Raw genomic sequence first — 14,735 nt, 5'->3', positions numbered from 1 at the left:
GAGGGCGCTCAGTGTGACAGCTCCCAACGTGGTGAAGGAGTTCCTCCAGAGCCGCATTGCCCCTCTCCAGCGTCATTCCCGTCGGATGTGGGCCTTTGGGGGGCGTGAAGACCGCATGAGGCTCCAGAAGGAAGATCTGGCGCCTGAAGTGCTGAGGAAGGTTCTCATGATTCTGACTGTGGATCCTTCCCCTGGCAGCCTCCGGCAAGGGGGTGCCCTGCTATACCTTTACTCAGGCAGGGCTGATTTTGTGAAGCAGATGCCCAGCTGCGATGAATGGGGGCTGCACCCAGTAGGCCTCATGGGACCTCGTGAGAACCCAGTTGCCGTGGTTTCCCTCCTGGTTGCCCGCGGCAGTCCTTCCTCGAGTGGTGGAGCCGGGAGGCGAGGGTCGCCGGGGCCTCAGGGGGCAGCCGTCGAGATAATGACGCCATGCGGAACTCCTGAGGTGGCAGCTCCTGAAGTCTGCCCTGCGGCAGCCGCAGGAGTCAAGTTGCGGCCTGCGGCTTCCGTGGCAGAGGCTCCCGAGGTCCCGGCCGCGCTCCACGAGGCGGCGCCTGGCGGTGTGCTCCAGGGCAATGCCTCCGACGCCGGTCACCTTGACGCTTCTTCCTTGCCGGAGACTGACCCTTGTGCCAAGCTCCTAGGCTGCTTCCATCTGGACTTCGAGGCTCTCTGAAAGAGAAAGGAGGCCTTGGGTGGTGATGATTACCCCTGCCGCCTATTTAAGCGCAGGAAGTATTTCACCATTGATGAGTAAGCCTTCTCCTTTCTTAGTCCCTTACTTTCCCGTTGCTTCAGCTGACCATTGCCCTGCAGGGTCCTTCTTGCCGAGTTCATGGAGACGGCCGAGGAGCCATCCCCCCAGGCTTCGCCCTCTGCACCGACTCCAAGCATCCCGAGCTCGAGTACCGCCCTTGCCGTGAGGCCGGTCAGAGAGGTGAGCCGTCCAGCGGAGCACTCTGATTCTGCACGCCTTGCGCCTCTTCTTCGCAAGCTCTCTTGGGGCACAACCAGCCTGCCCCGAGCTCCCCCATTGGTCGTGAACGACGACTGGCTGAGGTCGATTTTGTATTCTTCCTTGGGGGACGAACCAGCTCTTGGCCAAGCTTTTGTTGGGGCGTGCCCGGCCTTCGCGAGGGTGCCAGCCCCCAGCCCCCTTCTTAGAGGGGGCATGCCGGTCCGCGGCCCTCTGCATGCGCCAGGGGCGGAGGATGACGCGGAAGACGTGCTCGGGCATGCTCGGGAGCGCCGCGCCCTTCGCCAAGAGTTTCTCCAGAGGGCAGCTGATGCAGTGAGCCAGCTCGGTGCAGAGCTCGCCGGTGAGGACACGCGCCTTGAGGCCGAGGGCCTGCGCCTTGCTGAGGAGAGACGCAAGCTGAAGGTCGCCATTGCCCTTGCGTGCCATCAACGTGATCTTGACAATGTGAAGGCCGAGGCGTTGCTGGCGACATCGCGGGAGGCCTGCTCCCAAGCTATCGAGGAGGCCCGGGAGGCAGACCGACGACGCAAGGCTACAGAGGAGCGGGCGTGGGAGCTCCAGGCCTGGAGAAACTCCCTGGAGCAGCAAGTGGAGTTGCGTGAGGCGGCCCTTGTGTCGATGAAGGGGGCAACGGTTGAATGGGCGGAGCTCTAGAGACGTGAGGATGCGCTGACGCTGGAGGCTGCTGAGTGCACCCTTGACCTCGATCAGTTGGAGACGAGAGAGCGCCTGGTGGCACAGGCGGAGGATGATGTCGCCGCGTGGGAAGCCTGAGCCCTAGAAGAGGTGGACCGCCGGGTGGCGGAGGCCCGCTCGAACCTTGAGCGTGAGTACGGGGAAAGGCTGGAGCTGATCAAGGTCGAAGCAGAGGCCAGGACCGCCGTCCTTAGGGCCAGGCTGGATGAAGTGACGCGGCGTGCGGATGCTTCCGGGGCCGCCCTTGGCGCATCATAGGTGGAGCTGGCTTCCTCCCGCGCCGAGGTGCTCCTTCTCCATTAGAGGGTTGACGAGGCGGAGGCCGTCGCGCGGCGGAACAAGGACGAGATACGTCAGTGGCAGACCTTGGAGCACATGCATGACCCTATGCTCCGCGTGCTCCGGGAAAGAGCTGACGCGGCCTTGGGCAACATCTGCGAGGCAGCCGTTGGGGATCCTCATGAGGTTAACTATGCTGGTAACCTTCAGTTCTTCACTGATGTGGTGACTGTCGGAGTAATGGGCCACGGGTAGGCCAACCCGAGCCCCAGGACCTTTCAAGACATCGGGGCAGGCTGCGCCCCTTAGGCCGAGTCCCAAGAGCGACTCCAAGACATGCCGAGTCCCAGACGGCGACTCCGAGATAAGCCGACTCCAAGCTGGCGACCTCCAGAGAGGCCGACTATGGTCACGGCGTGGCTGTTCCCCCCTACGGGGTACGGTCACGGCATGGCTGTTCCCCCCTGCTTATGAAGGGCCGGCATAGCTACAGTGAGCCGTATCGCTGGAAGATCTCCGGCGAGGCGCGACACTGTTTCCATGCCTGCCCTGACCTCAGCCACAGTGCGCAGCACACTGTGCCCATGACGCCGGCATATACGACCCGAAGGCGGCGGGGCCGCCTGTCAGTGGGTGGGCCGAAGGCGGCCTGAGCGCCCCAAAGACGGACCTGTGGGAGTCGGCCTCCCTGGAGTCGGCCGACTCCTCCCCAGGGCCCCACGAGCCATTAACCAGATAGGATGGGGAATGGCGATAGTAATCGCCCAATAGACGGTGGCACTGTTGCCACGACCCAATGACCGATCCTGCATCATCAGGAGTGCCGCTACAGTATCAAGCCTGTCCGCGGGACCCGCCAGTCGGCGGGCCCCAGAAGCTGGCGGGGAGGATGGCGGCCTGAGAGACAGATGGCTGGGACCCGCGCCCAACCGGATTACTATTGTACCCCCGGGGGGTAGGCCTATATAAACCCCTCGGGGCACCCATGCAAAGGGTTCAGACCTAGATAGAGATAGACCAGATAGCACAGGGAGGAGAGAGCTAGCCTTGCCCTCTCCTGCCTCCCAAAACAGCTCCAGGAGCACCATTGTAGTCACTTTGCCTTACTGATCAGGCGGAGACCCCGCAGAGCAGCAGTAGGGGTGTTATCTCCTAGGAGAGCCCTGAAGCTGGGTAAGTTCCGCCGGCGTGCATGTCTTCGCCTCATCCCGCTTCCAGGCACCGGCGACGTTCTACTTGCTCCCACCATGATAAGCCATCCTTTGCCATATATCGTATCCAATCCCCAACATTTGGCGCCCACCATGGGGCGAGGTGCACCGTCGTCCGGAGATCTGCTCTGGATGGGAACCCTGTTCTATCCCGGCGAGCACAGCCAGCCCGGCACGCCGGATGGCGTCTGTGCCAACGCGCTGCACGGCGCTGAGATCGCCTATGCGGCCAGCTGCCTCGCCGATCTTATCAGCGAGGTTCGCCTCTCTGATGAGCCTGCGTCCGACGCAGGCACGAGTGGTCCCGAGAGCCTCCTCGCGGGCCTCCTCGACCAACTCCACGTCGCCCGTGAGCCTGCCGCGGACCTGGAGTCCATAGGATCCACCGACCCGATGCGGGTCGACTCCGACACCGCATCGCTCGCCGCGTTCCCCACCAACGTGGTGGTCTACGACGAGCCGCTCCCTTACGCGGGGAGCGGCGGAAGCACCGTCACTGAGGTCCTCGTCCTCGACCACGGCGAGCGCTCCGGCGAAGGAGCGCACGACCCGCTTGACGCGGCCCTGCGAGGCCTTGCAACGCCGATTCCGGAAGACGCCGACGCCGAGACGCTGGAGGCGCTCCGCCTTCAGCTTGTTGAGGGAGCGAAGAAGCTGGCAAGCATGAGGCGCTTGTCAGAAGCTTACCAACGCGAGATGCATCACGCCGTAGGCGGCTCGCCGGCTCCAACCGGGCCTAGCCGCATAGGCGCGGTCCGACAGCGCGGCGCGGCAATCGCCAACCTCTTCGGGGCTGATCGCCCTATGTATGCCACGCCCGCAGAGAATATCCGTGCCACCTAGGCGGCGGCAGACGAGCTCGATAACTTCGAAGGCGAAGAGCGCCACATAATGACGGAGCGAGTTCAGTAGCTCCTCGATGTGGCTGCCGCGTAGAATGATGCCGGCTGCCTCACCGAGGCGGCGCAGCACCAAAACGACGACCCACCGCCTCGCCGAGACCAAGGTGCGACGTCTCGGACGCCGACCGGCGGGGCCCGTGGGAAGAAGGACAAGGAGCCGGCTGTCAGCCACAGTCGGACTCACATCACCATCGAGCGCGACCAAGACGGCCGCCCCAAAGTGGTGGAACGGTGGGACGACTACCTGCCTCCCCCTCCTCGCGGAGAAAGGCGAGTCTCCCCGCCGCCCGTGGAACATCCGACCCTCGGCGACCGCCTTGGCCGCCGAGAAGGAGTCAGAGAGAATGACGCCCGCCACCGGATCGACCGACTCCACTGATCCCTGGCGCTGGAAGAAGAAGACGAGTTGGGTCCCCCCTGCTTTGGACCCCACATCCGAGATGAGCCCTTCCCCAAAGGGTTCATGCTCCCCCGAGACACGCCCAAATATACCGGCACCGTGAAGCCGGAAGATTGGCTGATCGACTACTCCACAGCCGTCAACATTGCGAATGGCAACAAGCGTGTTGCCATAAGATACGTCCCGCTCATGCTCCAGGGCTCGGCCCGGACGTGGTTGAACAGTCTGAAGCCTCGCAGCATCAACAGCTGGGTCGACTTCACCAAGGCTTTCGTCCGCAACTTCACGAGCACGTACACGCGACCTCCCAAGCCACGCCAACTCTCCTTGTGCGTACAAGGCCCTGACGAGTCTACTCGCGACTACCTCACGCGCTGGGGCGAACTCCGGAACTCCTGCGAGGGCGTGCACGAGGTGCAGGCCATCGAGTACTTTACTGCCGGGTGCAGAGAAGGCACCCTCTTCAAGCACAAGCTCCTCTGCGACGAGCCGGAGACCCTCGATGAGCTGCTTATCACAGTGGACAAGTACACCACGGCCGACTCCTCCATGAAGGCGGAGATTCGGGTCAGCACAACTTGCAAAGTCGCCACTCAGGCTCCAAGAACTCCGGCTGGAGAATCCAGTCTGCGGCAACAGCAGAATGACCAGAAGCGCAAAGCCCCACAGCCGACTTCCAGCAGTCGGCAAGTGGCAACAGCAGAGGACCAGCAGTTGGAGGGACCGCCTCCGGCGAAGCGACAGAAGGGCGGCAAGTCCAACTGGCTGCCGGCTTTCTCCTACGAGCAGACTCTAGATGGTCCCTGCAAGTTCCACAGCAGCGTGAAGACGTCCAACCACACCACCAGGAAATGCCACTGGCTGACCAGAATCGCCAAGGGGGATGGCCTGCCCCCTCCCCCTCCTGCTGGGCCGCCTCCTCCACTGCCACCCCAGCAGCCAGCTGTCAGGCCAGTCGGCGCGATACAAGACGAGTTCCCGGATGAGCACGGAGCCTATGTGGTGTTCACCAGCGTAGCGGATGACCGACGCAGTAGGCGCTAACAGCAGCAAGAAGTAAATGCGTTTGCATCAAGTACTCCAGAGTTCATGCATTAGTCCGAAAAGCCTATCAGTTGGAGCAAAGCTGATCACCCAGAGGTGATGCCGAGTCCAGGCTCTTACGCCTTGGTCTTAGGCGCCACACACGCCACAGATAGGCGGGCCGCTCGCTTCTCGCGAGTACTGATAGACGGAGGCAGCAGTATCAACATCCTATACAAGGATACAATGGAGAAATTAGGAATCAAGCGAAGATAGCTTCAGAGCAGCCGGACTGTGTTCCACGGAATCGTCCCTGGCCTTTCCTGCTCGCCAATCGGCAAGATCCTGATAGATGTCCTCTTCGGAGACAAGGATCATTTCCGCCGAGAGCCAATTTGGTTTGAGGTGGTGGACCTTGAAAGCCCATATCATGCATTGCTTGGCCGACCCACCTTGGCCAAGTTCATGGCGGTCCCCCACTACGCCTACCTCAAGATGAAGATGTCAGGTTCCAAGGGAATCCTAACCGTGTCCGGCAACTACAGGAAGTCGTCTTCTTGCGCGGCCGAAAGCAGTCGGCTGGCCAAGTCCTTGGTGATCGCGGCTGAGAAACGACTTCTTGATCGGGTCGTGGCGATAGCCGGCAAGCAGCCCAAGTTATCGCCCGACCCCAAGGAGTCGGAAGCAGAAGGATCATTCAAGCCAGCCAAAGAAACAAAGAAGATACTGTTGGACCCGGAGCACCCGGAGAGGTAGGCTGTCATGGGCACAGGCCTTGACAGCAAATAGGAAGGCGAGCTCGTCGATTTCCTCCGTGAGAATCGCGACATCTTCGCATGGTCCCCCAAGGATATGCCTGGTGTCCCGACGGAATTCGCCGAGCACAAATTACACGTCCGATCTGATATGAAGCCCTTCAGGCAGCCCTTGTGCCGCCTGTCAGAAGAAAAAACAAGAGTTGTTGGAGAAGAAATAGCCCGGCTCCTGGCAGCCGGCTTCATCATGGAAGTGTTTTTTCCAGAGTGGCTGGCAAACCCAGTACTGGTGCTGAAGAAGAACAAGCAGTGGCAGATGTGCATTGATTACACGAGCCTCAACAAAGCTTGCCCCAAGGACCCATTTGCTCTGCCGAGAATCGATCAGGTGATAGACTCCACAGCCGGATGCGAGCTGTTGAGTTTCCTAGATGCATATTCAGGATATCACCAGATCAAGATGAACCCGGATGACAGACTGAAGACCGCCTTCATCACGCTGTTTGGAGCCTTCTACTACCTGACCATGACGTTCGGCTTAAGAAACGCCGGCGCCACCTTTCAGCGTTGCATGCAAAAGTGCCTCCTGAAGCAACTCGGCAGAAATGCCCACGTCTATGTGGATGATGTAGTGGTAAAGACGGAGAAGCGTGGAACCTTGCTGGAGGACCTCAAGGAAACCTTTGAGAATCTGCGCTGATTCCAGATCAAGCTCAACCCAGAGAAGTGCGTTTTTGGAGTACCAGCCGGCCAGCTCCTCGGTTTCTGGTCTCTGAATGCGGCATATAGTGCAATCCTGTGAAGATCAAGGCCATCGATAGGATGGAAGCACCAAGACAACTATTAGATGTGCAAAAGTTCACTGGCTGTTTGGCATCCATCAGCCGATTCATCAGTCGGCTGGGCGAGAAGGCTCTCCCCTTGTATCGGCTCATGAAGAAGACGACCTTCTTTGAGTGGACTCCCAACGCGGACGAGGCCTTTCTCCAGCTAAAGAACATGTTGACTACTCCCCTTGTGCTGGCGGCTCCGACTCCCAAAGAGCCCATGTTCCTATACATTGCCGCCACCAGCCGAGTAGTCAGCACAGTCATTGTAGTCGAGCGCAAGGAGGAAGGCAAGGCGCTACCTATCCGGAGACCGGTATATTACTTGAGCGAGGTACTGTCGGCCTCCAAGCAGAACTACCCCCATTACCAGAAGATGTGCTACGGTGTGCATTTTGCCGCCAAGAAATTGAAGCCTTACTTCCAGGAGCATCCAATCACTGTGGTCTGCACAGCTCCACTGGCCGAGATCATCGGAAGCCGAGATGCTTTGGGCCGAGTGGCCAAATGGGCCATCGACCTGGCCCCCTACACCATCCACTATGAGCCCCGCACCGCCATCAAGTCACAAGCACTGGCCGACTTCCTCGTCGACTGGGCCGAGACCCAGTATCTGCCGCCAGCGCCCGACTCTACCCATTGGTGGATGCACTTCGACAGCTCCAAGATGCGCACCGGCTTGGGAGCCGGCGTCGTCCTCACTTCCCCCAAAGGCGACAAGCTCAGATATGCGCTGCAGATCCACTTCGCCGCCTCCAACAACGTGGCCGAATACGAGGCGCTCATCCACGGGCTCCGGCTTGCCAAAGAACTCGGCATTCGCCGGATCCTGTGTTATGGCGACTCTGATTTGGTGGTCCAGCAATCATCTGGCGATTGGGACGCCAAGGACGCAAATATGGCGAGCTACCGTTTCCTCGTCCAGCAACTCAGTGGATACTTTGAGGGGTGCGAGTTCCTCCACGTGCCAAGGAACGACAACGACCAAGCAGACGCCTTGGCACGAATCGGCTCCACCCGCCAGGCAATACCATCTGGTGTCGCCCTCCGGCGCCTCCTCAAGCCTTCTATCAAGCCGTCACCAGAATCAGATTCAATCTTTGTGCCGGCTCCGCCTGAGGACGGATCCGACTACAAGAAAGACACAGTCGAAGCCGTCCCGGGGACTTCAGAACCCGGCCCGGGGACTGCAGTGGCAAGATCGAAGACTCCAGAGCTCGGCCCGGGGACTGCTCCAGTTGGCCCTGGGACTTTGTCAAATCAGCAGGCGGCTGCGGACTCCAACCCGCCGCCTCCCAGCCCGGCCGCCCTTGTCCAAGTCGCACTAGTGGCAGTTGAAGAAATAGCAGCACCTTCATGGGCCCAGCCCATCCTCAGGTTCTTAGTAAACAGAGAGCTGCCAACTGATGAAATCTTGGCTCGACAAGTGCCACGCCGAGCAGCAGCCTACACCATAGTCAACAAAGAGCTGGTCAGGCGCAGCATTACCGGCGTCTTCCAACGCTGCGTCGAGGCAGAACAAGGCCAAGCAATCCTCATAGACGTCCATGAAGGCGAGTGTGGTCACCATGCGGCCTCCAGGGCACTCGTCGCCAAAGCCTTCCGGCACGGTTTCTTCTGGCCAACCGCCCTGGAAGAGGCCAAAGAGTTAGTCCAAAAGTGCAAGGGGTGCCAGATTTTCCGTTCCAAGCCACTTCAGCCAGCTTCCGCACTCAAGACTACCCCCATCTCCTGGCCTTTGCAGTCTGGGGCCTGGACATGGTGGGACCATTCAAGACGGCACGAGGTGGCTTGACTCACCTACTTGTCGCAGTGGACAAGTTCACCAAGTGGGTGGAGGTGAAACCCATCAAGAAGTTGAATGGTCCGACTGCAGTGACCTTCATCGCTGACATCACAACTCGGTATGGCATCCCACACAGCATCATCACCGACAATGGCATGAATTTTGCCAAAGGCGCCTTGGCCCGTTTCTGCGCGACACAGGGCATCCGACTGGACTTAGCGTCCGTTGCCCATCCACAGTCAAACGACCAGGTGGAGCGAGCGAACGGCCTCATCTTATCCGGCATCAAGCCACGACTCATCGTACCGCTGGAGCGATCTGCCGGCTGTTGGCTTAAGGATCTGCCAGCCGTCCTCTGGAGTCTGCGCACGACTCCAAACAAGTCAACCGGCTTCACAACCTTCTTCCTCGTCTATGGTGCCGAAGCCGTCATCCCAACGGACATAGAGTTCGACTCCTCGCGAGTCACCATGTACACCAAGGAAGAAGCAGAAGAAGCACGTCAAGACGGCGTCGATCTGCTGGAAGAGGGCCGGCTGTTGGCACTCAGCCGGTCTAGCATCTACCAGCAGAGTCTGCGTCGATACTACAACAGGAAGGTCAGGCCAAGATCTTTCCAAGAAGGCGACCTTGTGCTCCGGCTGATCCAGCGAACAGCCGGCCAGCACAAGCTGTTGGCACCTTGGAAAGGCCCCTTTATCATCAGCAAGGTGCTAGGGAACGACGCCTACTATCTGATCGACGCTCAGAAGCCCCGAGCGTGCAAGAGGGACGACTCCGGCAAAGAGACAGAGCGCCCGTGGAATGCAAATCTTCTTTTAAGATTTTACAGTTGATGCAGTATGTATCACACTACCCCTTTGTATTAAAACTAAGACTTTGGGCCCCCCGAGACGAGCTCGGGGACTGCCCTTTTTGTTATCTGTATGATAAGAATTATGCCTTCAAGTACATTACTTTCATTACGAGCCGCTTGGCACCGGGCCAGACTAGTCGGCCCGGGACTCGCCGCCTTGCGCTATGAGGAGCTTCCCGCAGTCAGACAAATAGTGCATAGTGCCCAATCCACCTCCTGGCAAAGCCGCAGCTCGCAGAGCGACTGTGAGCGGGCAGGAGTGAGGAAGAACGGGCGCCCACACGAAAAATGGCGAAGGACCTAAAGCACGAACATAGTGTAAGACGGCCTCCTGCATTTCTGAAACAGAAAGCCGACTCATGAGAAGCCGGCTCGCCGTCTTTATTAGCCTCTATCATGGATGGCCGACTCTTGGGTAGTCGGCCTGTCGCTTTCTATCCGACTTGCTAAAGAAACTCTAAACGGCCAAGTACTTGCCTTCCCGAAGTAGTCAAGCACTTGACCCAGCGACAGTCTGCAGAGCGGCTGTCCGACTGGCAAGGCAGCGACTAAAGGAAGACGGCAAAGGGAAAAGCCTAAAGAGTAGTAAGCAAGGAAAGACGGAAATCGGATAAATATTTACATAGGCCCTTGGCCGAATCTTCGAATAGAAGTTCAAGATACACCCCGCGGGTGGAATTGTTCGAATCTAACAATGTTTTCAAAAGATTACTAAGTCAGACAAATAGAGGCGAAAAAGGCAGCCAAGGAGGCGGCATCTAGGATCGGAGGATCGGAGGAGAAGGTGGTGTCAAGCGCCGGGGCAGTCGGCTGGGCGGTCTTGGTTTGATCGCCTCTGGCGGCAGTCGCCCTCTCTCGACGCGGCTTGTTGCTGGAGGCGCGGTCGAGCTGAGGCTGGCCGCCTGCTCCGTCTTCTGGCACCTCCGCCTCGCCTTCGTCCTCCGCCTCGTCCTCCTCCTCGGTGCTGGAGTCGATCACCTCCGTCGAGTCCTAGCCATACTCTGGGTTCATCCCGAACCACTCTGGCAGCAGTTCCTCGCCACCTTCAGCCCGCTCGGGGACGAAGACACTGGTGTCCATGTACTCAGCGATGGCCACCGCACGCTCGATAAGGGCGCCCTCCACGGCCTCCAGCTCGGCCTGGGCTTCTGACCGGAACGCGTCCAGACGGTCCAGGTCCAGCCCTGGATACCACGCCTTGACGAACTCCAAGGCCCGGCGTGCTCCGGCCTGGGCCAAGGAGCCCTTCCAGGCCTCAAGACGGCCGGCAGCGACCTCCAGCCAGTCGACAGTTCGGCTGGCGGTGCGCAGAGCCGGCGTGCCTGGCCACAGGGCGGCAACCGCCTGGGCGCCGGCACGCTGAAGCCGGCGCATCAGCCGGTGAGCCGGACGAAGACGGGCTTCAATGCTCAGAAGCTGCTCATCGATGGTTCCGGGGGGCATTAGCGGCGATCTCCGCACCGTTTGCCCTTCGCACCTCACGATCAGCCTCGATGGCCAGAGGGACTGCCTGCAAGTGACCAGGGAAGAAGTCTGCCAAGACAAAAAAGAAGCAAGTCGAAAAATCAGAAGTCGGCCTGACACATAGTCGGAAGCCCGAAGAAACGAAAAAAACTTACCATCAATGATATCCTCGATCTCGTGGAAGACGGAGGTCAGCATCGCCTCCCTGTCAGTCCAGGAGGAGCGCTCGCTCTCGAACTCGGCCAGGAGAGCGGCCTCCTTCTTCTCGGCCTCGTCCTGCGCCTTCTTGAGCAGCTCCTTCTGCTCGGCCAGCTGCGCCGCTAGAAGGTCGCGCTCGGCGGCAAGCTTGCCACACTCCTCCTCCTTAGCACTACGGGAGGTATTGGCCTCGCCCAGCTGCTCCTGAAGAGCGGCGTTGGCTCCTGAAGAACGAAAGAAGAGACAAACAAGTCGTCAGCAAAGAAGATCGCCGAGAAGATCTGGCCCGACTGCTCAGCAGTCGGCCCGAATCTCGGGGACTACAGCCCGCGGGTGCGCCAGCGCGCCCCCGCGAAGAAGAAGAACTTACTTCGGCTTTCCCACAAGTCGGCAGCCCGCTTGCTCAACTCCTCAACATTGCGGTTGAAGGCAGTGGCGCGGAGGTTGTGATACTCCTGCAATAAGTCATTGAAGACAAAGTTAGTATTTGGAACTCGCCAAAGGGAGTTCCGAACCGCCTGCTCAGTAGCCGGCCCGGAACTCGGGGACTACACCCAGCGGGTGCGCTGGCGCGCCCCCACAGAGAAAAACAAGAATCAAAAAGGAAAAGAAACTTACTCGGACGGCCGTTCGTGCGGCCAGATGCGCTCTGGTGCAGGCTTGAAGGGCGTCGCCTTCGGCCCGCAGCTTCGCCTGGACTTCCAGAAGCAATTGATTTAGCGGCCCGGTGCCGCCTCCGCGGAACCACCCAGTGGGCGTGGCGCTTGTGGCCTCGGTGTCTAGGGTTGCCGAGCTGGCAGCGCCGACCTCCCGAGGTCGCGGCGCCGAGGTCGCCCTCTCAAGTCGGCGGCGCACCGGCGAGGTGACATTGAGAAGCAGCCGCGCCTCGGCCTCGTCCATGACCGGCGGCTCCGACGGACCCACCGGTTGTTTGCCGTGCAGTCTCCCAGACGGCGGTGGAGGCGGCGATGGCGGCACGAGAGTGTCCGACATAGAATCCTCGCTGCTCTCCTTCTCCACGACGGGGTTCTCGGTGCCGGCCTCTCCGATCTGCCCCGTGAACTCCGGAGGCGGCGGTGCAGACGACAGTGGGGGGACGAGCATCGCCGATCGGCGACGCGCGGCCTCCTCGGCACGCCGTCTCGCTGCAAGGGCGGCTTCGGCATCCTCCAGCTTTTTCTGGGCGGAGGCGGCCGCCCTATCGTCCTCCGCCTTCTCCAGACATTCGGACTCCTCCTCCTCACGCTTCTCCCACACATTTCGCTCCGTCGCCTCCCGGATGTCGGCGGCGGGGTCGGCCCGCCGAGTATTGGCAGACGTCTCTGCCGACCCCATGACGGAGGGGACGGCGACTCTCTCAAGGGAAAGAGGGGCCCTGAAGAAGAATGGAGGGAGTATAAAAGAAGACTCGGACAAGATTCAACGAAGGAAAATAAAAAAGCATAAAGACTTATGCAGAGACTAGCGGCGGTCTTCTCACTTCCCTTCGGAAGCGGTTGGCCTTCGCGGCCGCCCCCTACCGTCTGGTCGCGGCGGCCGCTCCTTTTATCTTCTTCAACTTGCCACCAAGCGCACTCGGCCCGGCGTGACGACTCTTCAAACCGCCTTGGCTGTCGGAGGAGCCGACCTTCGGCTGGTGGTGCGGGGCGACCTCCCCTTCAGCGTCGTCATTGGGCCAGTCGGCGAAGGTGGCCGAGGGCCTGAAGTCGCCTTCTGCCCCTTCTCCCCTGCCTTCGGCGTCGGCTTCCATCGCCACCGCCCCCAAGTCGGGGTCGTCGACGTCGCTCTCCGCACGATTGGGAACATACTCGCGGGGCTGTCTCGTGGCGCCAGCGGCTAGCTGCACAAGAGGATTCTAGCTCAGAAGAAACCGACAAGAGTCAGAAGCCGGAGTCGGCCGCAAAGAAGACAAAACAATAGGGGGACGCGACTTACCACTGGTGGGGGGTTCTCGCGCGAGTACGGTTCCTTGCCAAACTGCCAGTCCTCCTTGAACTCGCAGTGCGCAATGTGGTTCACCAAGTTTGCCACCTCCTTGCGGGGCATCTCCTTGGTGCTCATCCGACTTGGGTCTCGGAGGCCGCTCATCTGACAGATCAGGTGAGGCCGCCCTTGGAGCGGGAGAACTCGGCGCGCCACGATGGCGGCCAGCAAGTCTGCCCCGACGAGACCCTCCGACTACGTCAAGACTCGGAGTCGCGCTACGGCGGCGGCTCCGGCCGGAGTCAGCGTCTTGACTTGGTGAGACTAGCTAGGGAGCCTCCCAGTTAGGGGGGCGGTGTTGTAAGGCGGCAGGTTGACCCAGTCACCGTCGGAGGCGAGGTTCTTCACGTAGAAGTATGAGCGCTGCCACATCTTCACCGACTTGATCAGCGTGATGGGAGGAAAGGGGTTGTCAGCCGTCGAGCGCCGCACCGCGATGTAGGCGCCGCACTGAGCCGGCACGCTGGCGACGTGCGTGCCGAGCTTAGAAGAGAATAATTCTCCCCACAGCTCGATGGTGGGGAGAATGCCGAGGAAACCTTCGCACAGAGTGGCGAAGGCGGAGAGCAACACCACCGTATTCGGAGTGAGGTGATGCGGTTGAAGGCTGTGGAATTCCAAGAACGAGCTGAAGAAGCCGCTCGCTGGCAGCCCCAAGCCGCGCATGAGGTGCGAGCGGAAGATGACCCGCTCGCCCTCCTCCGGCGCCGGCCGGATCTCCCTCTCCGGCGCGGCGCGGGCGCGCACGAGGTCCGCGCTGGGGAGACAGCGTGTTCGCCGGAGGAACTTGATGTGTTCCTCTTCTACATCCGAGTTGTCCCACACGCCGGAGTGCACGGCGGGGGCCGCGGCGGAGGAAGAGCTCATCGCCGTGGTGTGGAGTGCTCTTGCTCAACGGCGGAGGATGGAGGGAGAGAAGGCAAGATGAGGCGGGGGAGCGGGGAAGAAGGGCGCGCGTGCTGTGCCGCTCCGCAACCCCCCGCCTACTTATAACCCTGTGGGCTGAGAAGCCGAGGGGGCGAGCGTGGGATTAACTGCGCACGATGCCCCACGCGATTTACCCCACAAAGTTACTGCACGCAGTAACAGTGTGGGAAAACCAACCGTCCACGGCCGCAACGGATCCGTTCGAATGCCGAGGCACGATAGTGGCGGGCCCCGCCTGACGGCGTGTCCCGTCGCGCGCGTGGGCAGGCAGACTGTCCTCTCCATGTGGCGCCACGCGGTAGGACCACCCTGATGGCTGCGGGGAAGTGTATCAGGCACGCCCCCTGGTTTCCCGCCGTGACTTTCGAGCTACGGCTCTTCGCTAAACATCCGACTCTCGACAGTCGGCCCAAGGGAAAACGGCAGCCGAGTTCCAGAGTCCGTTC

This window comes from Triticum aestivum, chromosome 7B (assembly GCF_018294505.1).
Source record: "Triticum aestivum cultivar Chinese Spring chromosome 7B, IWGSC CS RefSeq v2.1, whole genome shotgun sequence".
Lineage (NCBI taxonomy): Eukaryota > Viridiplantae > Streptophyta > Magnoliopsida > Poales > Poaceae > Triticum > Triticum aestivum.
Note: the sequence above shows the minus strand (reverse complement) of the source record.